The 27,604-nt window shown below is 37.5% G+C and overlaps 1 protein-coding gene across 5 annotated transcripts in view; it reads left to right on the top strand.

The window, feature by feature from the left end:
• Positions 1-27,604, top strand: part of LOC124424119 (semaphorin-2A) — a 367,461-nt gene that overhangs the window by 86,978 nt on the left and 252,879 nt on the right. The window lies entirely within an intron of this gene.

The following is a 27,604-nucleotide window of genomic DNA, read 5'->3' as shown; positions in this document are numbered from 1 at the left end:
AGAGAGAGAGAGAGAGAGAAAGAGAGAGAAAAAGTGGTGAATTCGGATCGAAGGGAAAAAGAGAGAGATAGTGATATAGAGGACGACGTCTCTCACTTACGGTGCGCTTACGCGTCGGTGATTTTTCAATTTGCCACTTTTTTCGTGCCTTTGTACGCGCTATCCCAGCGCTTATCCAGCTTTCGACCCCGGGCAATTTCGGCAATTGATTTTGTCGCGAGCTTTTTGTTGGAAAAAAGAGATCGAAAGAGAGAGAGAAAGAGAGAGAGAGAGAGAGAAAAAGATCAGCATACCTAGCGGAACAATAGGTTCTGCTTTTTAACGGAATATTTCTATATCCGGGACATTTGACTGTCTGTCAAATTTTCATTCGCTATAATGAAATATGTTTCCTACCGAGCTTCAGTTGGATTAAATGGATTTGACGTTAATGCTACGAAATTTATGAATGATATATGTTTATGTAATTTTTCCATTTTATATTTATTTATAGAAATCTTCTTGGGCGGTTTAATCAAAAAAAAAAAAAAAAAAAAAAAAAAAATGCGAGATTAAGTAATTACTAAATACGAGATAAAGCATTTCAAGCAGTACGAGCAAAAGAAATATAGAAAAAGCTGAATAAAGAGACAGAGAGTAGGTAATATCAAAAGTTCTCGAATAAGGACGATCTGAAAAGTAACCGCTCGTTTCTATGTAAGAGCAGCGAAACACTCGGTGCTGATATTCAAAAGGGTCGTAAGGGCGGCACGAATAAACGCAAAATACTCGCTTATATCCTCTGCTATAAATAAAGAGCGGCTGAGAGGACGAGTTATCCAGAGGCTCGCGAGCCAACCACCCTCACTGCACTGTCTTTCTCTCTTGCGCGTATATGCGCTCGCGTACACGCACTCGTGAAAAATGCATACGAAACGTCAAATGCACTCGGCGCGGTCCATCAAAATGCAAATATCTTTTATCCACGGGAGATAATGTATGCGTCCGTCGAGAATCAGTATTCAGGTTGAGCCCGTCCGATACGCCTCTCTCATCCGTGCTTCTCGCCGTAGAAAAGTGCACACACACACACACACACACACACTGAGAGAGAGAGAGAGAGAGAGAGATCCACGGGCACGTGCGCGCAGACACACAGACACGGACAGAGAGAAATACATATGTATGTATATCTAATGCGTGAGCCACGCATATATCGAATGTGCTTGCTGAAAAGAGGGGGCCTTCTTCTTCTATGAAATAGAATAAGACGAATAGAAGTTGAAAACGTGAGGGTCCACATTGCTTTTTGGTGTATAACTACGAGATATACAAAGAAAACTTTCAAAGGGACGATCTTCTTCCCTTTTAGCTTCTTAGCTGAAATCTTTATTTTACGATCGAACCCATCGTCTTCTTTCTAGATACTCTATTTTCTTCTTTTATCTTATCGATCGTCCGTCCGATTCACTACAGGAACTACCAACTGGATCTCCTGTGTCCGTTTCGAAATTGCTTTGACCTAAAGCGGAACCAATTTTAATTGATACGATACGCTTACGAGGGTCTAGAGACAGCCCGAGTACCTTCGTCGTTGTCGTCCTTGTCTTCCTCCCTTTTTATTCGGCGATCGACTCTAGATAGGTCAGCTGCTCCAGATAGCCCATTTTCTTTCGCTATTTTTCTTTATTTTCTACTATTTTTTTTTTCTTGATAAGCGAGATCCAATTTTGTTTGAAATCGTCCAAGGGACTGATCTAGAGTTTGATATCTCTCGAGTAAAACGTGTCGATAAGTTCACGAATGATTTTTCACCTGTATTTTTTTCATTTTTTATGTATATATATATATATATATATATATATATATATATATATATATATATTCGCTAATGTTATTGTAAATTTAACATTATTCATCGAATTGGGTAAGATGTCATTGAACGTGGAAATTAATGTGCCATTGCTAATAGCTTGAATGGGTTATACTAAGATAATTAAGGCATTCAAGGCAATTCAAGGAGTTTTAAACCGAAGATAAACTGTTTTCTTACTATAATTCTCGTTCGAAACTTTGTTAAGGGGTACCCTTTTTACGTCAAATAAATAACGTCGGTTGTAAATCAATTCGAATGGGCAGGGTTCTGAGCCCTTCTCGAATTTTCCTAATAGTCGAATATACCGCTTGGAAAATCTAATCTTCTTTCTCTCCTAGAATGTTTTTACGAAAGTTCTCTATAGACAGGAATGTACCTATCGACGTGTACAAAGGGCTAAGGTCTTTTCCCTTTGGACCTTCGTATTTATCCAATTCGAAGGCTTAGAGAAACGTACGATCTTATCGCGAGTTAAATTGAATCGAGCTCAGGTCTATGATGGAAATTGAGAAAAGGCTAGGAAAGTGTCGAGAAGGATGAAAGAAAAATGAAAGGAGAGAGACAGGTGTAAACGCGAACGCATTGTAGCTTTCTAGTAAACTCGAGAGTCGATCGTATCTGCATACAAAAGAGATACTTCTAGTTGAAGCTCTTTGTTATTACATACATCGCGAACTATCGTTCATATATATATATATATATATATATATATTCTTTCGTTCGAATGCAAATTATTAAGGAAAAAAAAATAAATAAATAAAAAAGGTACTATTCTATAATATATTATAATTAATTAAATTTTAAGTATTAAATATCTTCGATTATTTAAATTCAATAAATATATAATACGATCCATCAATGAGTTTTTATTTTACAAAAGACTAAAGAAAATTATATTGTCGTATTAGGAGAAATGCTTATCAGATAGGTGTTATTATCTCAATGCGTTTTACGATGTATTCTACAGGCCTATAAAAGAAGTAACGTACTCGTACGTGTATTACGGTATTAATGTGTCTATTCTGAGACGTTAATAGTGCTATTAAAACGTGAACGAATGTGTGTGGCCGTGGTATGCATAAAAATGATTACTTTCGCTGTCAGAGAAATTCTCTTTTAGTTTTATCGATCGCACACGTAATTCTTCGAAACGTAAGGCATCTTTTTCTAGAAATAGAAGAAAAAAGTGATTATTCCGTAACCATAGATACGATAATGTCATCATAATATATTCGTATTTGTTGTGTTTTCAAAATGAAACAAAAAAAACACAAGTATAATTGTAATACAATAAATGAAGATACCTGTAATTGTTATTTGATATCGTTCCATTAAGAAAAATCGAAAGTACTAAACGTTATCTCGCGTGTGGAATATAAAATGCAATATGCAGATTTCCGTTACACATAGGTGCAACGATTAAAGTTCCTACACTTTTTATATACATACATACATATATATATATATATATATATATATGTATATTTAATTTTATTTCTTTTCATTACTTTTCCCAGAGTTCACTTTAATTCGGATTAATCTTTTCTTCGCTACTTTTATCATGCGACGATGCATGCGATCGTCGTAAATTAGCTCGGATAAAGTTAGAAATTAATTTATTAAAGTTAGAAATTAATTTATTAAAAAGAAGAAAAAAGAGGGATCTTTTGAAAAAAAAAAAGACTTAACGTCGACGATATAAGCAGTGAGATATCATACCTTTCTCGTACGATTTTATTCCGATGAAAGTTTTCATCCCGAGATTTCGATTGAACGAGTATCAACGAGCGTGCCGTTTAAACGATCGCTGGTATAAAAAGCTTAAATATCTCTTTTTCTCTCATATATATAGTTATTCTCTCTTTCTCCCTCTTTCTATTCCCGTCGAAAGGCTTTAGCAAAATCGACCCATTTGAGGGTAGTTCGCGTGATCACAAGCGAGCGGTGGCCCTTTAAGTTTCGTGATTCCTTCCTTCGTCAGGAGCTTTCTCAACGATCCTTTCCAGGTTCAAATTCCTATTCAAATGGTACTTTATCGGTTAGTAGGACGACGATTTCGTTCTATGGATATTGCACATCGTAAAGGTCCTTTTAACAAAATTCTTCTAGATTCGATAATGATTTGGTGAATTTGTAGAAATCTATGCATGTACGTTTCAATAAATTTATAAAGATGAAAGTCATCGTAGGGAAACGTGTCTGAGAAAATATAGGTCAAGAGAGAAAATCTCTAAGGGGTATGGAGAAGGAAGATCCTAAGGCTTAGATAGGAAGAGCAAATTTCCTGTGAAATTCTAGTAAACTATTAAGTGCTAAGAGAGAGAGAGAGAGAGAAACAGGGTATATGTCGAAGGAGTAGGAGGGTAGGGAGCAGAGAGAGGGGGAGGTTAAGAGACGCGTGAGGCCCAACAGCAACAGGGGTCGGACAGTTAATTTATTACGCTGGTTTCGAGTCCGCTGCTTGTTACGCGACCGAGTTGTAGAAAATTTGCATGCGCAAACTCGCGTGGAATCACGAGGGACGCTTGCATACTAAGTTATCGTTGAAGCATGGCGCTGCTTGCCTAGCCTCGGAGTGGGCGGAGTGAAAGGTTTGGTTGAAGTGGTGAGGTGGATTGCAAGCAAGGGGAAAGAAAATTGCGAATGGAAACGCGAAGGAAAGTAGGAAAGTAAAGAGACGGTCAAATTATAAAAGCTACAGACACAACGGAGACGATGACGATGAAGACTATACGGGAGAATTCCCCGATTTCAGAACAAAAGCTACGAGTAGAACGTAGCCATAGTCATATTACTTGCCTCAGTTGAGAAAGTCAAACTCCTCGGTTTTACCTTTTCTCCTCGTATATACTGGGAAAGAGCGAGAAAATAGAAAATTAACTTCGGTTTAATCCGTCAGGCAAGCGCGTACTAATTAACTGACGTCTACTTCAATCGTACTAAATAGCCCATCGAATCGCAAAGCTCCGTTTCCTTTACCACAATGCCGTTTCGACTAAAATTTACTAAATCCCTGAAAAGTTACGCGACGATTCGATTCGTCTAAAGTCGGCTTAACACTTTCCGATTTCCTGCATTTTCGAGTTCGCGCATTCTAACAATCTTAAACAAAAGAGATAATCCTGCTTACAATGGAGAAACTTTGGAAACCGTGCGCTCGTAAGCCTTAGATAAATTTTATAATTTTTTTATTTCTCTCTCTCTCTCTCTCTCTCTCTCTCTTTCGCGCGCTTTTTCTTTTTTTTTTTTTTCTAATGTCAACAATTATTAGATTGAAAGATACGAGTTTTTAAAAGTTAAAAGAGTTTGCATCGTGAACTGACAATTATCTCGTCGTTTTGTAATTGGCAATAATAGGGCCGCGAACGTTTCGAAACGAGAGATTTACCTTTATGCATCCATAGTTGTGGTATAGTCGTTTACGTGTTGGAAAATGAACGGAAAGGAGTGAGCATTGAGGGTTGGTATGCCGGGTTAAAAGGGGAATGCAGAAGAGGGTTCTTGCGTATATGTGGCCATTACTATCAGCCTGCTGCCAATAATAGACGATCCAGTTCACGGATTCCAATCATCGCGCCGATGAAACGCGCAATCACGTTCGCATAAACCATAAACCTTCGGATTATCTTCGGACGTTCTCGGTTGCCGATCGGTTTTCGAAGGCGGTCGTTTGGTTTGTCAAGTCGCGTGGAAAACGTAAAATCCTCTTTTATATCTGGACCAGCGTGGCCGATTTCGATAATGCAGATATGATTTCCCGCAGAAATTTCATCTCTTCCTCTTTTCCTATCCCCTCTTTTTCTATCACTCTTTCTCCTTAAACGATAACATACTGTTATCACGAGTTTATTATTATTACGAAAGAAAATAACAAAAGATAATGAATATATGTCAATTTTTATCTTACTTACGTCGAAAGTTTATTTTTTGTTTGAGAGATTCATTACTTTAGTTACGCTGAACATACAGAGAGAGAATGAAAAAGCGACAGAGACAGAGACAGAGACACAGAGAGAGAGAGAGAGAGAGAGAGAGAGAGAGAGAGAGAGAGAGAGAGATAAAGGATATCTCAGTATTCTTTACTCTTCGATTTAAATATGGTAATCCTCTTGCATCGTATTTTTACAAGTCTAATTCCGTTCTTTATCCGCAAGTTCATCGTCCGCTCGTTTGTTTGTGACACACTTTTCCTACGGAATAAAGGAAACAATCGGACAGAAAATTAATAAAGATGTAAAGCTGGGATGAGAGAGATAGAAAAAAAAAGGACGGGAAGAATAAACGAAAGGATGAGAATGAAAAGCTTTTGGCGAATGTGAGAAACGGTGGAAAATTAAAAAAACGAGGGAAACATTTTGCCACCGTCAAACGAGGAAATAATGAGAAAGAGAGAGAGAGAGAGAGAAAGAGAATCATTACGAGCTTGTTTTCCCCGTTTTTCTTATACTCGTCATTTTTTCTTTATGTTGGGAATATATATATATATATATATATATATATATATATATATATTAATAATTATTAATAATTATTAATAATTATTAATATATGTACATATATATATTACGTTAACTCCACAAAGTGCGTTCACTTACCTCGAGCAACGAGATCGAATTTCTTTTCAACGGGTCGATCATTGGTAATATTATTCTCTTCAATGAAGAGTTCCAAGAGGTTCTTTCTTCTTCCTACTCTTTTCTTTGTATTCTTTTGTCCCTTGGCAAAGGCAGACCATAATGGATTTACTTGTCCACTCTTTCCTTGCAAACCGCACGATCGATCGTCGTTTCACGTAATTTTCTACAATGATTCGGTGCCTGAAAATGTAATAGTAACATTATCGATAAGCGGATTGACCTCAGGAATAGCCATCATCTTACAATGCGTCTTTGCTAACAAAGATCGTGATCTTCCTTCTACCATATTCACTCTTTCTTCATTTATCGCAAATTGCAATTTTGTTTCTCTATTTTTTTTTTCTTTCTTTCTTTCTTTCACCTATCGAAATTCTTCGATAATTTTCAGAGGGATCTATCTACATGTTTTATGTGAATAGATTTGATCATCGATCCGATCATTAATTTTAATATTCGTGCGTTTTAACGAGTCGCAATTAAAGAGCCGGATTACGCATAAATTATTGTATAACGAAAGCCTCGAAATTGATTTAATATATATATATATATATATATATATATATATATATATATATATATTTTAAATTTGATAATGAAATGAATATTACTCCGATTGCCCTCGGGTACATTCATTTTTTCCAGCATATCTATCTAATTGTAAATGTAATGAAGGTACGTTATTATAGTAATGCGCTTTAAAATTTGTACGATATTCTTACTTATTAACAGAATATTATGAGAGGTATGCTTTGTTACGTTACTACGATAACATTTCTCGATGAATTAAATTTTCATTTATGCATATAAAATAACGAAACGTCGACGTGCGAATTATAATAGAATAATTAGGGTTTGGGGATGTTATTTAATATAAACATACATTAAGTGTGATGGAGAATATTAACTATGATCATAACTTCGATTAGTTCAGTTTACTTGAATAAACTTCCTACTTAGTCATTGAGTTCATGAAATAATCGCATTTATAACGTTCGATAATTCATATTTCGTAAGTTTATCACGGTGCTCGATTAATATTTCATGGCCGATTCAAGGTAGCTTTATCGCTGACAAATTTTACCGACATTACCCGGTATTCGAGAGAACAGCTTCTCAGGAACTTTAAATTACGAAATCCACGGCAAAAGCATTCGATAATTTAGCGACGGAACATTTTCCCATCGCCTAGAGCAAACTTTGCTCGAAACTTTTGAATTTAACCATTGAGGTACCTTCGTAGTAACAACGTAGACAAGCGTGTTTAATTTGTATCGATTGATCTTAACTAGTCACACTAGAAATGGTTTTTCAATGGAACGTATTTGTTTTGATTAAAATAATGACGATAAGAAATATTAAATATTTTAACGTATATATGTCTTCAACGAAATAGAAGGAAAGAGGTCGGTTATTTCTAGTTTATTATACTTTTGGTATCGCATTGGATGGCTGTATTGCTGGTTGAGTTTATCGATCGAAGAAAATAAGAAGGGCACTCCAACGAGCCGATTCTTATCGTTCATAGGCCATCGTGTTGGCGTAGAGAAGAATATTGCTCGTCCGCACGTGTTCGTAGGGAGACCGACTCCGATATCAAGCGTAGCTTTCTCAAACAAGCTTATGTTTACGTCGTGACGGACTCTGCTTCGGTGTTAGCAGGGAACTCGAAGAACGGATAGTCGAATAGATCGTAGAGAGAGAGAGAGAGAGAGAGAGCGCGTCCACGCGCCCACGCGTACGATAGACACCCCTTCTCTGGTCGAACTCCTTTCTATCCACCCTCGAGAACTTTGTGCCTTTCTCGATTCTCTCTTCTAAGTTGGGACTGATCAGAGACAACTGATAGCCGCACCTCACGAAAGGGGTTTCAATGTCGTTTTCATTTTCTTCCTATCCGCAGTCTGACTCAGCCAACACGCATTTAGACCGAAAGCAATAAAGTTAAGTGTAAACAGTACCTCCGAACGGGTTGTACAATCCCCTTTTCCCTTTAAGACGACCTTACTATCTACTATCTTTTTCCTTCTTGGGCGGGGTCAAAGGATGCGCCTAGATTCGGACCATCGAAGTAACGACCTGCCGATGGAATTGACAGCTCGATGAATGAACTATGTAACACGATAGTCAAATAGAAAGAGCACGTGAATTTCGGATTGAATTTCTTTTGAATATCACGTGCACGTGTCGTCTCATTTACTACTTAACATTTTAATTAACAAAAGTAATTATCCCGTGTTGAATTTAAATATTTCAAAGACTTGCGACGTAGAGAAATAACTTAACAATTACATTTCTAATTAACGCAAATGTTCATTATAATTCAGGTAGTATATTTTGGAAAAACCCTTTTCATCGTGAATACGTCGACTACTACTGTCCACGAAATGATCCCTTAAAAGAGGGGTAGCACTAGGGACAGAGAACTGTGCGTGCTTTATCCATTTTGGTTCAGACCAAAAACATGGACTCGGTCACTCTCTCCCTTCGTCATTCTCTCCCCCTCTTTCTCTCTCTCTCTCTCTCTCTCTCTCTCAGTTTCTCTCACACATCATGTAGAAAAAGGTGGAACACATGGGCTTATACATGCGAGACACATAAATATGAACTCTTGTTCGGTGGCATTAGAAGCTTATCGTTATTCCGCACACGTTGCCTGTTCGTCGCAGGCCACCGGCACTAACTACTTGCGTTACGAGTCGGCCAAGAACCTTCTTTGGGTAGATAAACAACAAGGGGAGCGATCACCTTCACTACTACAACCAGCAACCGGTAACCAGTACCAGGAACCTACGGATCGCACCTCTCGATGGCTATAAGCATTTAATTTGCATAGAAACGCGACTAACTTTGGCTATTAAACCCTCTACGCCTCGAAACTCCGGCCAGTTTTCAATTACCAAGATGGCAAATCTTAAGAGCTTCCATTCGGTATTTCCAATGTTCTCTCTATCTCAATATATCTATCTACCTATCTATCTATCTCTATCTATCTATTGATCTTCATAGGAAGTGACCAAATCTTAATCAATTTCTCTAACGAAAATACGAACGTCTGCGAAATTCTTCGGATGGAATTAAGATCAGCGTCCATAAGGATTACCTTCGATCTTCTCGAATCATTTATATGCACTACGAAATATTAATTCTAAGTCTTTTTCAGATTTAATCGTACTTTATCTGTTATATAATCTATCTATGTATCTGCCAAAAAAAAAAAAAAAATATCAGATAAAATATTTCCAACATTGAATATCGTTTCTTTACAATTAGAGATAACAATTAGGTTAGATATTATGATTATAGGAGAAAGTATTCGAAACAAATTAAAGAATTTTCGCTTTGGTCGAAATATCAAAGAGATATCTTTCTCACGTTCGATGGGAAATTTCTAATCATGTTCGAATCAACGTTCGATGAGAGGCATTGAGAATTGTGAAACGAAGAGATGCATGCTTCTTCTTCTCTCTCTCTCTCTCTCTCTCTCTCTCTCTCTCTCTCGAATAAATTGCGAAAGGCAGGCCACTTTGTTAGTACGATCTGAACGTGCGATCGCATAAAGCAAGCACTCGTTTCTTCCTTTAAGCGTTCATACACCCACTTCTTCTCTCATTCTCTCTCTTTCTCTCTCTCTTTCCTTCTTTATTCCTCTCATTTTACAGCAAGTCCAATGCTTATTCAACGGAAGCACCGTTGCCTCCTAGAGAAAGCTGCAGCTGCAGCTAGCGTCCTTCGTCTGCAAATAGGTTGTATCGCGATGGCTCTTTTCACGAGCCACTTTCCATCGTCTCTTATCACCTAGCACATCTGTGGTCTCGTTTGCAGACATGTATGAACTTTTCTCCTTTCTATCCCCCCTCCCCTACCCCGCTATCTTTTTCCTTTTTCCTTCTTTTCTCAATCTTTCCCTCTCTCTCTCTCTCTCTCTCTCTCTCTCTCTCTCTCTCTCTTTCTCCATCTCTCTCTCTCTTTAAGTGTGGCTTCCTTCTCTTACCATTTCCAAGCCCTTTCTCTTTCATTCCTACGTCTTAAACTCTACCTCTAACATCCCCCGTAATATCGCTGGCTTTTGCGCGAGATCTTGGCTATGAAACCTCCCCTTTACATTTTCATTTCGTCTGTTTCCTACTACAGCAGCCTGCCTCTATCTTCTTGCTCTTCCTCTTTCTCCTTTCTTTTTTCTTCTTTCCTCTTTTTCCACTTTTTCTCCTTTTCTCTTTCTCTCTCTTTTTTTTTTCTCTTTATTTTTTATTTATTTTCTCTTTTTCTTCTTTGTGGACGCATTTTATTTCGGCGACCTGGAAATTCATGAAAGTTTAAAAGATATATAATAATAATTAATTTGAATTTTTAATTCTTTCGTTGGTTATTAATTCGTTTCCATTTTCATCGAGTTATTTAGATCAGAAAGAAATTTATTTAATAATCGACTATTATTACAATCGATTGCTCCTCTCTCTCTTTCTCTTTGTATTTGTAATATTGCTATGTCTCAAATTCAAAGCGATCTTTAATATTGTTACAATGCATAATGTTATATAAACTCTCTCGTAAAACAATCGGTGAGAATCGAAAGTCGAGAACTGCAGCCGACTCCTGTGAATTACTGTAAACCTAAAGCGCGGATTGCCCTTTCTTTTTCTCGCTTTTTCCACGACATTTAATGGTTTTGAGAAAGAGAAAGGAGAGAGAGAAAGATGGGGAGGAGGGAAGAGAGAGAGAGAGAGAGAGAGAGAGAGAAAGTAAGAGCGCGTGACTTACAGGTCGTAAATGACATGAAGGGTTCTCGAGTCTCTGCGTAGAATCCTTTGATCGTTGGTGCGTAGTCCTTTTACGTTTCTCATCGTAATTTTAATTTATCAGTCGACCTTACCATTTTCCTTTTCCATCTTTTATCTTATTTTCCTTTTACGGACTTCCTTCGAAAAGTTGTCGAAAAAAACTATTGAAAAAAATCCAACTAGAGGCCGTACATATATGATCCTATAAAGAATAATAGATTTAGAAAAATGACGATGCTCAAAATCCGTCGGAAAATCCGTTTTCAATTTGTCGGAACTCCCGATCCTTTTTCTTCTTATAAAACTAGGTCTTCGGAATTAAATTCCGCACGAGAATGCGTAAGATCTCTCGAATATTTCTCGAGCTGTCGAGAATATTCCGGATAACAGGATACGCAACAATTCAAGTGAACGACGAATCGTAGGATCGATGCTTCCGTAAGAATACGTGACAGGAGACGATAATTTTCGTGCCTGGTAACGTCGTACGCAAGCCAATACTACTCGATATTTCTTAAAATCGTACCTTAACACTCATCTCAACCTAAAAATCGTTTCGCATATATCATCGCATCCTCGAAAATTCGATCAACCTACAATCCATGGAATGAGAGTCGGGCTTGTCAAAATTTCTCTTCCTTGACAACTCGTCGAGAGAAGCCAATTGACAATTTTTCCATATGACAGGAGATCGGACGATTACTGCCTGGGATTCTTTTCTTTTCCTCTCTTTTTTTTCTTTTTTTTCTTTTTTTTTTTTTCTTTTTCCGCCTCGGCATTTCGAAGAAAAATATTAAATGAGAAATCACGATGGCTAGGGAGATTCATCGGAGTGATCTCGGATTTTTATTTACCTTCTTTCTCGTCGTCTTACTCACGCTCTTTTTATCTCACGCTAGACTTAGCTGGCTCGTCTTACTATTACTAGCCACGGGAAGTCGTCTTCTCGATTTTTCGCTAGGAAGAGTAGTACAGCCTGGAACAGTCAGGTTTTTCTTGAAATATTCATTCCGTGTAGCAGAGTGGGACCGAAGGAACCCTGCCCACTTTAATGTTCGCCGGTTATATTCCAGACTCTGTTCTGTGCCTTTTGCATATGGGGCGTTGGACTCTTTTTCTTCGTCTCCCATGGCATTGGGAAAGAAAAGGGAGGTAGAAGAGAGGGTGCATAGGATCCCCGCGAGCTTCGGATTTAATATTTATTCGTGCAAAAGAATGGAAAGAAGAGGGGAAGAAGGAGAGTACGAGCGAGCGAGAGAGAGAGAGAGAGAGAGAGAGAGAGAGAAAGAAAGAAATGTGCATGGTGGGCCAAACGGACCAGGAAAACTCTGTCCGTAGTACTACGTGCAGATACGCCCACTTCTCCTGTGTTTCGCCGTCAAAACCAGCTCACCCTTCTTTCTCAGCTTGCTACGTTTCGTCCTTTATTTAACCGCGACGTTACCTCTATCACAAAGGATCTTATGCAACTCACACCTATGGTTGTACATTTTTTCGCCGAATCTCATATGTGGAATATAAGATACCACGAATGTGAAAACGTAATGATCTTTATGAAACCCAGGGATTAATTGCTCATTGTTGGGAATGTATTACATTGTTCTCTGATCAAACAAGTTTTATACTCTTGACTCATGTTTTATCTATCGACTAGGCTTCGGTTTATCCTTTAAATCTTTTACCTTTTTATCAGTTGTTAAAGTTAGGAAGAAAGGTGAAAAAGCTATCGGATTTCTTTTCGCACATTTCGATCCTACCATCAATCTTCAATAGACTTTCCTAATAGAAGAAACCAAACACTTTCCATTTCTATATCGTGTTTCATCAAACAACTTTCCCTCGGCCAAAGTTCTCCTTCCATCGCCTTATGTTTGTCGATAAACATCTCGAATGTCCTTAGATTTGCCAAAGAGTCCAATTTCCAAATCGTACTCTGTGATCTTTCTCTAACCACCGAGAGAGGAACGCAAAATTTCCCTTTTAGCACGTGAACGTAGAAGTAAGTACTTGGATACATACGCATATATCATCGAGGGTAATCGAGCGACACGAAAAGAGGGGTTGGAAGGCTGTGTTGAGGTGCTATGCGATTGGAAGTAGCGCGTGACCGACCCATTGACACGTAGACGCCGTTAAAGGCTAGAAGGAAATCGTGTTTCAAAGGAACCATTACTTCAAACCAGTGGTATATACCTCACAGACATAAGATCGTTCGGCCCTTTTCTGTTACAGTCGAGTACAGTCACTTTTGAAGATGTTAAATACGTTCGCGTTATTTCGTAACTCTTAAATTATTGGTAACATTTGACTTGGAAAATTAATCATCAATATTTCATTTAAATTTATTGACAAAAATTACGTTTGTTTATTACGACGATAACTAACTATTACGTAAGAAAAGAAATCTACGATTTATGTCATTAACTGGTAAGATGGAATAGAGTAATCCGTGTATCTGAAAATAAATACACTTTTATAAGACGTGACTACCCGGTAGGCCGGGATTATGGTCCATTTAGGTCAGTGGCTAGGAAACAGTATCGTCTCTTTCTCGACCCTCGATCTCTCCATCTCCTTTCAACCGGCGACGAGGGACACCTAGACTCCCTTATATCCACTCTCGTAACAGCAATCACACGAACATTCGGCGAGGTTGTAAAAGTAACTACTTGGATGCTGTAAACCGTAGAATGAATCTTCGCTCTCTCTCTCTCTCTCTCTCTCTCTTTTTCTATCTATATATATATATATATATATATATCTATCTCTTTCCAGCTTGTTTTCAGGATAGAAGAAAACGAGATAAATCCGCGTCGAAGATCACGTAGCGCAGCGGGATTGTTCGATACATCGGATTAAGGATGTATGACTACTATCATTTCGAAGTTTTCGAATCAGGCGAGCCACGAGATTTTGAGGTTTAAGAGGAAACGTCGGATGAGCCGGTTAAGTGGCTAATCGATTCGAACGGCTCGCCGTCTGGATTGCGCTTGACGCACGAATGATTTCTTGATTAAACGTTCGAACGGTTCCTATCGAAATCCCAGGAAAATAATCGACGAATGTTTGTTCAAACTTTTCGGAGAGAACCTTCACGATGGAGGAAAAGAAGTTAATGAATTTCACAAGAGTGTATACTTAAAGTAAAATGTTTCTATTCTCTATGTCAAATATAAGTGATCATTCTATAATATTATTTTGTCGTAGTTGTCATCCCCTTAATGAAGGAAACGTCAATTTTATCATCTGAACGTCGCATTGACGAGGATATTGTTCGATGGAAAAGAAGCTACGAGAAGTCAGCTCCCCTGAGGTCTCGTATTGTAATAGCTTCGTAGAATGGACGTCGTATTGATCATAGTCGTCCACGCGTTCGATTTATCCTTTATACGTAGACTCGAATGACGCTTGACCCGGATAAACTTACAGATTTCTTTTAACTGTAATAGTCGACACTTCACCTATTTCGAGGAGTACCTATCAAGGACACTTTCCTAAATAGCGTCAGAGACCTATTGTAATTGATTTTCCACTCATGAACAATTCACCTTTCATCGTCATACTCAATACTGTATTGCTTTTCCTTTCGTGATTGGAGAAGACTCAAATTATTTTTTCGTTATTAACTTCGCCGAAATCGAGATATTAAATGTAATAAATCGATTATAATCATTTTTTAAACTATTAGTTTCATCGAAATAGTTTCATTGAGGTATGACTTTTTATCATAATATACCTTTTCTTTGACTTTTCTGGATTACTTAAAAACGATGACGTAGAATATATCGACTTGGTTCTATCTCTCTCTCTCTCTCTCTCTCTCTATCTCTTTCTCTATCTATCTATCTCTCTCTCTCTCTCTCTCTCGCTCGCTCGCTCGCTCTGTCTCTCTTTGTCTATCCTATCTATCTATCTTGCTCTCTCCCAGAGGTCCCAAGGACTTTATCCGCAGTGCAGACTATGCACCGGCCTAGGATCGCGCCAAATCAGCTCTGCCACCGTCCACTCCTCTCCATTTTCTTCCTTGCCTTTACCATAATCGATTGCCGATTAATCGATCCTCCGGGACAAATAAATCACGTGACAGTGTCATCCTTCGGCCAAGAAGGATACGAGGCTTAATTTTGCGACGTTGGTTCGTCGGTTAGAACAGTAACGTTGAATTAGAAGGATTACAAAAACAAAAGACTATCTTATCTAAATTTTAATTAATTTGTATAATTAGCGAAAAAAACTCATTAAGAAATTGATCTAATAACATGTTATTCTAACACGCAATCTAATCAAATCTTCCGATCGGAAACGTCAGGAAATATCGCAATAAACTTCGAACGTGACTTTCCCTCATATTATATCGATTCACCCTAATCAAACAGTCTTACGAATTAATTGACCAGAGTAGCCTAGATATACTATATATGTATACACAAACACACGTACACACACACACACACACACACACACACATATACATATAGAAAAAGAGAGGCCTTTTTCTCTCTTTTTTCATTAGTGATAAGTCAATGTTATCACAGTATTCCTAATCTTTTGAAGGAGGCATTCCTATATTTTCTCTGGTTCCTATTCAACCAACGTATCAACAATTCATATCCATTAGTTCAGAAAATATTAAAATTGATTAAAGTTTCTTTACATAAATTTAATTAAAAAATAGAGGAAGGAGAGAAAGAAAAAAGAAAAAAAAATTTCTTGGAAATCACAAACGATATCACAATCTTCCGCAATCGTTTAATCAGCAAACCCTCTATCGTAAAGATCGACGCTGATAAGGAGAAATATGAAAGGTGAACTATTCTAGTTAATCGTTTCGTTTAATCACTGAATGTTTCGCGTTTAACTCTCACGTGTCCCGTTCTCGTTTCTCCTCGTTTGGCTTTAGAGCTTTTTCCCTTCCATTCTTTACCTTTTCTTTCACAAAAATTCTTCATGCTGAGCCGCGTGCCGGTGTTAGTTACAATGTCCCCGAGGTAATAAAAGTAACCGTCCGACTCGTGCACCGCGTACGCTCCCTCTTCCTCGTGCTTTATGAAAGCTTTCGTGCTTGCCTTCTTTTGTATTTTTTTTTGTTCTCCGTTTTTTCTTGTAACTTTTTTTTTTCTTTCCTTCTTTTTTTCTTCTCTTTCCGGCATCCCCGCCTCACCCCCCACCATCCATCCATCTATCCATCCTGGATCCATCCCGTTCGCTCCTTCTTATAACTTTTCTCGATGTTCAACACGAGACTAACTCTCTTTGCATTGCTGGTGCTGCTAGTGCTGATACTGGTGCTGCCAGTGCTTCCACTGGTGGTGATGGTGGTGGTGGTGGTGGTGGTGCTGTTGCTGCTGCTGTTGTTGCTATTTCTCGGTGCCCTTCGCGACCCTTGGAAACGCATTAATCGCGAATCTCGTTCGTTAAGGCCATAAAGCTCGTCGGAATTTCGTTTGTTGCTTTACCGGCTAAAGTTACCTACCGCTTCGGTACGCCACCCCCACACTTGGCTCAGCACGGATCAATACAACCTCAAACCCTCCCCTCATATCTTCTCTCTCTCTCTCTCTCGGTGTATTTCCGAATCCAGTTTAGCAGTCGACGAAAACGCCCCAAAATTTCTACCACGAACTTCCACTCTCTGTGTGTCTCTTCTCTTATCATTCATAAGTTCCTTTTTTTCTTTTCTATTTTTTTCCTATTTTCTTATTTTTTTTTTTTTTTTCCTTTGAAAAGGAATTTTCTTCTATATAATAAAAAGTACAAGTTTAATTCACTTGGCCGAAATATTTTTTCCGCGTCACTGGAAAAAAAAGAGGCTTTAATCGTAAGAACAAAATTAACTTCCAACATTAAATTTACTTTCCATCAAAGAGTTTGGTGAACGTCGTCATCGTCGTCGTCGTTGCTCTTCGTGACTCTTAACGTCGAAACGGCCCTTTTGCCGTTGCAAAGGAAGCGATCGAGCGAGCTGATTTTAATATACGACTCGTGGATATCATAACACGAAGCTCGCCGTAAGGTTAAGCTCACGGAAGTTCGATGTCATGGGAAAAAAGAAACGTATGTGTGCGTGTGCGTGTGTGTGTGTGTGTGTGAGTGTGCGTATGTGTGTACGATACGAACGCTTTACGAAGCGAACGTATTTTCTTCATTCTGGCATGAGAGAGATACGAAGGCGGAACGCGGATGCAATTACGCCAACGGGAGATGCGGGGCGGGAAGAGTGGTTTCGAGCGAGCTTTCTAAATTAACTTATCTTGGTTAGATACGTACGTACATACGTACGTACGTATAAACTGGCGTGCAAAATGCGAACAAATCTTGCCAGAGATTCTTTTCTCTTCTGTTTTTTTCTTTTTTTTTTTTTTTTAATGTTACTGCGTAACTCTGAATTATCATTAGTTTAACGTTTTCAATTAAATTTTCCTTAACTAACGTTTTATATATATATATAGTAAATATAAAAGAAATGAAAAATAGAATGAGATAAAGAGGATCAAATAATTGCTAATAGTCACCAATAATTAGATTTTATTTCGACTATCCCTCTATCACGTGAGTTAGATTATCTAGGGGGAATTATTGGCACCATGAGATATTAGCTAATTATCTCAGGCTCGAGGATAGGACAGTATCTCACAATCGGTTATCACCGCGCCCGAGCGAATTTGGTGCGTTCCCTGTGCGATCATTGACCCTGATGTCTTTCTCGAAAATCCCGAAGATCCAGCGTGGGTGTAGATGATCTATCTACCACCTGGTCCACCTCCTCTCAGCAGTAACCCTCTTTTTATCGTCGGCCATAATCCTGCAGCACTTCGAAAACTTTTGAGGTACGATAAAGGGAGGACTGCCGTACGATTAGGAAAGTTTTCCGCTTCGGATACCTACATTTCTCTCGGCGCGACCATCAAAATTCGAAATTAAATTTATAACACGACACTACTCCTCACTCGCTGCATCCCACGATATACCGAATTTGAGCTAGAACAGTAGATAATCTTTATTTACTTCTTAGAACGAAGTTTAGACGAGACCAATAATGAGAAAAGAAAAGGAATAAACTAACGAGAAAAACTCTTCTTTTCGCCGTACGAACAATCTCTAACTTCCTTACTATCACTTTTCCAATTATACGAGAAAAGCAGACAATTGTGAGTCGCTATAGAAAAAAGGAAAAAAAAAAAGATAAAAAAGAAAAAGAAAAAGAAAAGGAAAAAGAAGAAGCGAGAGGAAAGAAAGTTGGGAAGAGCATCGATGAAAGAGGAGAAACTCTCTTATTCGTTTCTCTTCTTGAAGGTAGACGAAAGCCGCCGAATTAAGATTCTACCGTAGTCAAACCATGAGCCAAACCAAGTACTTTTCGTGATTTTCCATTTCCAAAGAAATTGATCTAGATCCCTCACTTTCGCACTCATCTTACTGGATTCTCTAATCTGTTCCAATAAAAATGCTTCCCTTCTCTCTCCCTCTCTCTCTTTCTCTCTTTTTTCTCTCTTCTTTTTTCTCTTTTTTTTTTCCTCTCTCTTTCTTTTCCTCGTCGTTGTATCGCGTTCTATAAAGGTAAGAAGCGAGACGCAGGGAAGGGAGTAGGAACGACGACGAATTTGGTGAGTGGAAGGGAAGGGACTTTACCCTTCGAAGAAATGAAGGAGTATCAATATCACGCCTCACTGCTACCAACGCACCAATCCCTTCTCTACTTCCCTCATTTCCTCTTACTCATTCCCCCCTCTCTCTCTCTCTCTCTCATTTTACTTTTTTTTACTTTCAACGTCCCTTATTATCAGTTCGGAAAAATAATCTTCGAATACATATAGCTCGCAAATGTTTTATCTATCTCTCTCTTTCACTCTTCCTTTCTTTTTTCGTTTGCTCAACTCTTCCTACCATTTAATTTCCGTACAGGTTCCGATTTTTTTCAACATTCACGAGACGACATTCGAAAAGGCAGACTGTCATATCGGAATACCGGATCTCGGCTCTATGTTCTCTCCAAAAGGTTTATCCTTTTTTTTCCGATCGATTCATCGATGGATACTGATGGTGGAACAGACACAACACGTGCCCATCGACGCGTAAGGGTGCCTATTAATTTTTGGATCGCCAGGAAATTCAACGATCGCGAGTTACATCGTATTCTGTGCTTTCTTTTTTCGTTACTTTTTTTTTTTCTAGTCTGTCAATTTTCTTCTTCCTTTTTTTTTTTTATAATTGTTTATTTTCAGTCATATTGATCTTTATATGCTTTTTTTCTTCCCTTTCGAATTTTTGATTCAATTCGTTTGATAAAGATTTCTCTTTAAAACGAATTCAGTCGAAAGAATGAAAAATACGTCTCTCTTTTTCTTTCTTTTTTTTTTTTTTTTTTAAATCATTACAATAATTTATCATTCTTTCTCATCACGTTTCAGTCTTGATCCATCGAAGATTTCGATCGTGGAGCCACTTGAAACATTTCGAATATGCTTTGCATCGCTCCCGGCATTTTTAAATCTGCTCGACGATTGACAAATAACGTCTCAGGGCAAAGAGGCTCGCGAAGAGGGTAGCAGGCAATTCGAAGGGGTGCGACTACTTCGAAAAGTTTTTTTTAAGCGACCACACCCTTCCGATTGCCAAGCCACACTCGAAAGGGTGTCGAACCGCGAGAAGTCTCGATATTACGATCTCCGTAGAGCTACTTTAGTTCTTCACGGAAAAAATAACTACGTGATTCGTATATCGAAAGATTTTTCATTCAAACCAATGTTTCTTCGATCATGTAAAAACGTTTGTTTTTCGTCTATCGATCCGTTTGAAAAAAAAAAAAAACCTTTCCTTTTATTTATTTATTTTTTTTTTTTAAATTACTATTTTAATATTATCAAATATATAATTTTGAGAATTAAGCATTAACTCAAAAAAGTCGAATGAAAATTAAATCATTAATTTAAGAGATTAAACCATTGATTGATTAAATCATTAATTAAAAAGTAGAATGAAAAAGAAGATTATACAACGATATACAATTTTATCTTTCGATAATGTTTATATGTATTTTTAACTAAAGCTTTTTCAACGTCTCTTCATAAAATATAAACACTTTCAGAAACAAAAGTGAAAGCCTATAAGAAATCAATGAAATACGTAAACATTGAGTACGAACGTAAATAACGTGTGTACCATACAAAGCTTTTATTTATTTATTTTATCGGAGTTACCGAAACGTTTAATACGTGTCTTTCCTTTCGTGTATTCGCATTGATAGTGAATCGACAACATAGGTACGTTAATAACTTTTCCGATAAATCGTGTATTATTTCATTGAATTCTTTTCTTCAATTGACGGACATTATTAACAAGATAAAACATAATTCGTAACACATATCATAATTTTTCATAGACGAATATTTTTCCGGAACGGGATCGATGGCAAAGCTTGCTAATATTAGCCGTGGCGGATTTGAGGGATTTTATATCTGCCGGATATGAAGCATGAAACGGGATGCGTACAAGCGCATCGATGCATTGTAGATGGAAATTGGAAAATTCAATGACGTGTTTTGGTGCATCAGAGTGTGGCCAACCATACCTGCATTTACAATATTAATATCGGTACTCGTTTATCAGCATCATGCAGAAATCGTATTTAAAATATCTCTTTCACGCGTGTATCTGTGAGTGTGTGTGTGTATCTGTGTGTGCAACCAACGTACGAATAATTTCCTTGACAATATATTTTATATGAATCTATTTCATGAATATAGGCGTATGTATAAGAAAAAAAAGAAAAAAAGAAACAGAAAGAAAAGAAAAGAAAAGAAAAATTGCAAGAAATCGATTAGAAACTTTTCTTCTTCCACTTTTTTTTTCTTTCTTTTCTTTTCTTTTTTTCTTTTTTTTTTTTTTGTTTATCATCACATTTAGATATTCGTTCATCGTTCTTGTAAATCGTTTTAAAAGTACAATGAGAAAATATCATTCAGGGGACGATTCGATGTCTTTGACGTTTACCGAGAAAAAGTACTTCTTTTCTCGAGAAAGTAGGAAAATTCTTCGTTCCAGTTACTTGCACGCGAAGAGCGAAGAACGAAGGTAAAAAGGCTCTACATCCGACGACGATGTACGTTTGCAGACAGGCGATTTGCCTTAGGCCAACATGAGAGTTGCGTAACGTACAGACCAAAGTGTATTCGTGCGAGCACTCTTTTGCTTGTTTGCTTGCTTGCTTGCACGCTCGCTCGCTCGCTCGTTCGCTCGACTGTTCGTTCGTTCGTTCGTTCGTTTTAAAGCACCCGACTTTCACACCTCGACGCTCTCCTTGCATTCTGAAAGCAAATGCCTCTTGCGAATAGATGCCGCTTATCTAAAGACTCTGTTCCGTCGTATGCTCGATCAACGTGCTTGCGAAAATAGAATCAAAAAATTGTTCTTTTTCTTTTCTCTTATTCTTCTATATTTTATATCTTTCTTTCGAAAATCTGATACATTCTGGTAACTTTAAATTACTGAATCGAGGTCAAAGAAATATATATATATATATACCGGGTAGATATTGACTCGTATATTTACATGGTTGCATTAGATTACCCTATATATTCAGTAATTAAATACCTGAAGATAAATTATTTACACAAGAGTAGGATATATTTGGAATGAATCTATGTTTAGAATATTTTTAGAATGTGTTTAGATTGTTTCTAACGTATAAACCAATTCAAAATGTTTGAATTTCTTGCATTGGATTTTACAAATTTAACATTTTACGTCAAATTTTTCGTTTCTATATTTAATATCTATTTTTGTTTATTATCGTTCTTATGCCAGCAAATTATAAAATCGACATTTCACATTTGATATGTAACCCATGTCCGATTTAATCTTCTTTTTTACTTATCCATCGAAAGAGTACATTCGTGTTTTAAATCATGACGTTAAATAGCTATTAAATTATTTAACGATTTTCGAGTATTCCGTGGCTCTATCATCATCAATATATGCTCCGATATCGAGAGTTCCCAGTCCACGAACGTTCGTCGTTCGTATTATTACAGTTGGACGAGATAAAGAACGGGAAGAATTAAATTTTCCCATGCATGGCCGGACCATGAATTTTCATTTAGTTAATGCATCGGCGTAAACCGATAACTGCTTGTTCTCGTCGAATGCACGACGTAATTGATTTCATACGGCTGACTTAACCGTAAGATTAATTTCATTGTTGCCCATCATATATCACTTATTTTCGCACTTCTATACTGGTTACTTCCTTCAAAATAAATTTTTTTTCTTTTTTTTTTTCTGTAAAATTTATTACGGCGTATCTTAAAGACGACTATATTTTTTAAAAAACTAACGATATTATAATTAATATCGTTATCACGTATATATATATATATATATATATATATATATATATATATATATATATCTTTCTCTCTCTCTCTATCTCTTCTTCTCTATCTATCCTTTTGATAACGTTCGATCGAGAATCTTCATCTTTCTTATTTCTTTATCTTTTGGTTAATTACGTTCCATCATCTTCTTTCTCACGTCTTATCTCTCGTGTCCTTCGGATGTTAATGAGAACTCATTATTCGAAGACGCCGGCCGAATTATTATTTCAACGTAGCACGTCTCGGAAGGTTGGATCTTGGGAAAAGACACCACACCGCACCATCTACCTTACCCCATCCACCCACGACGCACCTCTTTCTCAGGCCTTCTTCTCTCATCGTCTCGTCCCCCGTCCCACGATAATACTTCAAAAGTTTTCGAAACTTTCCGCGGAATCGTGACTCGAATATCGAATTTTGCGCGCGAGAAACTTTACTCTCGCCTTGAATTATTATCACGCCCTATGTTAGATCTCTGTTCGAGGGGAGGAAAAAAAAGAAGAAGAAGAAGAAGAGAGAGGAAGAGAGAAGAACTGCATTGTAAATTATGCTATCTGTCTCTGTTTCTCTCTCTTTCAATTTCTACGTCCTTTTTCAAGTCTTTTTCATAATTTTTATCCTCTAATTCTGTGTTCTGCAATTTTTTTCCCTGTTTTTTTTTTTTTTTTCGTTTTTTCTTTACATTCGTTTCGTCACGTATCATCGATGATTGTAATTTGATCTATTAATACACGGATATCGGTAATTTAGGCCGGTGTCATTTCGCGAATGATAGAACTGCTCTCAGGCACTATCTGTCAAGTTAAACTACGGAGGTTGCACACTCGATTTGATGCACGTCCCTTTCCTCGATTCAAACTAGATAACATGTAGGATAATCGATGGACGCGGTTGGTTTGATAGGTAAACGAAGGAGAATCTATAGATACGTACATAATTAAATTTATTATCAACAATCGATCAAATTATTCCACGATTTCCTCTTTTACTTAATTTCTACGAAATAGGATATATATATATATATATATATATATATATATATCTTATGTTAATTAGAATCTATTTGAAGGAATTTAGGATATGCAGAACAAACTTATTTAACTTACATCTATTTGATGTAATTATATAAATTTCTAGTTCAGGATCCGATCGTTGAACGTATTTGGATTTCGAATTTCGTTATGATATATCTGAACGATTACCTTAATGATAATTTAAAGCAAACATGAAACGTTAATCTCGTCGTTGTTCCTTCCAGAAACTCAACATCCAATGTTGGTCGTTAGTGATTCCCTTCGTCGAGAATATCTTCCTCTGCGCACGTATGCGTATATTCGTCTATATATATGATTGCTGTGTGTATGCGAGCGATTTATTAAGCCTAGTACGTTGGTTCCTAATATACGGTGATTCGTTTTGAAGAAAAATCTTGAATATTTTATTTTCAAGTTTATCTAAGCCTTCCCACGAAGCGAATAGATAGAAACACATAGAAACTAGACGCATCTGTTCATATGCATGGCTTAACGTCCTCCCTTATTGTACATATGTACCATATATCATCTTAGATATATACACGCAAGTACAATCTTAGGACAATAAGCCGATAGGACCGATGAAGCCCGCTTGGGGCTTGCTTGAGGCTTATTGTTGCAAAACTTATGCTCGTGAACATGTCGTATCTATCTCTTTCTCTCTCTCTCTCTCTCTCTCTCTCTCTTTCTCTCTCTAATATAGGTAATTTACATTGAAATTCTACGAACACATATCGTGTTAATATTCGAAAAACAAGCCACGTCCACGACTGGAATATATGCAAATACGATCCCGTAATATACGCTGATTTACAATTTATAGATACTCTAGTATTATCCCTTGGTGTAACTTCATTATCAATGATGGATATTAATTTATCAATAGCATTGGATATTGTCATGATATTACGAATGTCGAACAGGTAGTGATACTGAGTCGATAAAATCTATTTGTGGTATAATTAGATTACAAAGATTTGTTTTTCGAATAAATTTGTTGTATTCCTATACGATATATGTATGTATATATTTACTTATCGATTATGCCTCAATTGATTTGATTAAATCGCTCTAAACGATTTCTTTTTTCTTTTTTTCTTTTCTTTTTTCTTTTTTTTTTTTTTATTATTCGCTTAATTAAAAAACAAATTTAAATGGTAAAATTTGTTTTTATTCATATTTTGTCAAATCGAGAATTAATTTAATTCAGAAAGTGTGCATGTTACTTTGATGTTAAATCTTAACAATTTTACAATTAACGTGGGACATAGAAAAGGACATGTAAGCAACCCTTCCATTTCACGCACATTCTCTCTCTCTCTCTCTCTCTTTCTCTCTTTTTATATCTCTCATTCGTTTTCCTTTTATTTTTTCGAACATGCCGAATCCTTTTATCCAAGTAGCAAGCGCCGCTTCTCTTTCGTTACACAGGCAGACGCGACGCATTTAATTAATGCAATTTCCGCAACTCTGGTTACGCTTTCTACGTAAGCGCGTGCGTTCTCCGAAAAAAGGGCCAACTAATGAGGCAAGGTATGCGACTCGTGCAACGCCTGGCTTGATGTATTCAACGGTAGTACCTAAGGTCGAGACTATGCATAAAGAAAACGAGAGAAGGCAAGAGAGAGAGAGAGAGAGAGAGAGAGAGAGGAAGTAGCGATCCTCAAACGTTTCCAGCGGAACGCCATCATGATAATTGCAAAGAAGTTAATTAAGAACAGCGTAGAAACACGTATCCATTTACATTCGCTCTTCTCCTTCGTTCTTCCTTTCGTTCTTTTATGTATTTGTGTGCATATAGAAAACGAGCCGAATTACATCTAAGGTCTCGAATGCACTTTCTCTTTTCCTTAACTCACTCTCTTTCTCTCTCTCTCTCTCTGTCTCTCTCTCTCTCTGTCTCTCTTTTTCGAGCACTCGAAACCCTTGCAGAGTTAACTCCGTTCCCTACTATCGTAGCTCTCTCAAGTAAATTCCATTGCCGTTAGAAAGGGCAGGATTTCGCACGCGTTGTCGATCTGAAGAACGAAAACACTCGGTGACAGAAGAGGAGAGGAAAAAAGAAAAAAACGAAAAAAAAAAAAGAAAAAAAGGGGGATGAAAGGAGAAAAAGAAAAGGACGAAAAAGGGGAGAATAGAGTAATACATGATCCTCGGTCATTTTCCTTCTCTTACCCTTCCTTCTCTTTTTTCTTTTCTTTGCTTAACATTTTTTCTACCTTTAGTCACGCAAAGTCGAGCCTTTCTTTCTCAAGAACACGCGACGAAATCCTCTCACTGACGATAAGAAGAAGATCTCTTTTTGACGCCAAATGTTCGACTTTATCTCTTCCGGTAGTTCTTCCACGGTGCTATTTAGAACAAATGTACTTTCTCTCTCTCTCTCTCTCTCTTTCTCTCTATCTCTCTATCTCTATCTCTCTATCTCTCTCTGTAATAGTAGGAACGCGTTGTTTCCTGGTACTAACGAATCGCTTTAATTCCATGGACCACAGGTATCCCTCCGGGACGAGCAATATGGGCGAGGGTAACGTCGAGTCTGTTAGTGCTTTTGCGTACAATGTACGTTACATTAACCGGCACAGCTTCGTTCGGTACGATGTACCACCATTACGGAAAACTCGTTACCGACTATATCCAGTCGACTTGTTCGCGCCGGGGCTAATAATTCAAAGCGGCATACATCATATGTCCAACCACGAAGATTTTCAACGTTCGAAATTATACCCTTTGGAAGCTTTTATACAATTCATTCGATGAATACAATTAACAAATTTTCATTTCTCTGTCCCAATCTATAATATATTATTTCGTACTCATCGCATACGTCTATTTTAGATATACGTCTTTTTCTATCTACGCCCGGATTATCATTCGATAACGTTATCGTTCCATTTGTACTAATTAAAAATTTATCCATCATTTGGAAAATCATTAACTCTTAAACCCGACCACTTTCACGAATGTTCTACCTTTGAAATGAATCGTTAATTTTCCTCTCGTACTACTTAGCGCGTACTACGTATACGAGCCGTAGGTATCATTAATGATTGACTGTAACTACTTGGAGCAAATTGTTTTTTGTCCATAAGTATATCCAATGATCTGACTCGTACCACTTAACGTTACTTCTTCAACGTAATGATGAACTGGCAACTGACGATTATGTTAACGCGTTGATTTTTCTCTTTTGTTTTTTTTTCTTTCTTTTTTTTTTTTTTTTTTTTTTTTTTTCTACAGGTACGATCAAGGTACGACTCCGACTTATACCACACGAGTCACTTGAGATTCTCGAAAAAATGTCGTAAAATCGATAGTAGTCGTACAGAGAGAGAGAGAGAGAGAGAGAGAGAGAGAGGGAGGTAGGGGAGATAACAGAGGGAATTCGTAAAATATTAATCCAAGGGAAATGCAGAAAGGGTAAAAAAGAAGAAAAAAAAAAAGAAAAGATCGGTTCTTTTGCTTGGATGTGGTAGAATCGAGGATGGGTTCTCGAGAGCGTTGGCCCGTTTCGTCGAGGGCTTAATTATGATTTTAATTAGTGGTCGACTACAGTCTGCACCGTGGCAACCGAGCTTTGTATATGTAGGGCAGTCGCGTCGTTTAACGTGGCAGGTTGTACGGTGGTGTTGTACGGGGAGGGTTACGGGACGAAGTAGTTTCCTCCGGTCTGCAACGAGCCGGCCGTTTTGTAACTGCAGCATGAACTCTCATTAAAGCTTCTACCGTTTGTCCTACGTGGCAATGGTACACGAACATAATTGAAATTCGGTCATTGTTGATCCTACCTTGATGACAGTCGGCCAGGTTCACGATTAACGAACCGTTAGTTTACGTAAATCCGATGACATACCCCCTTTTCCCTTTGTCACTCACAAATCATATCTCACGTTGTGTTCCCTTTTTGCCAAGATCAAACCACTCAATA

This window comes from Vespa crabro, chromosome 5, assembly GCF_910589235.1.
Source record: "Vespa crabro chromosome 5, iyVesCrab1.2, whole genome shotgun sequence".
Classification (NCBI taxonomy): Eukaryota; Metazoa; Arthropoda; class Insecta; order Hymenoptera; family Vespidae; genus Vespa; species Vespa crabro.
This window is presented reverse-complemented; position numbering and strand designations above follow the sequence as displayed.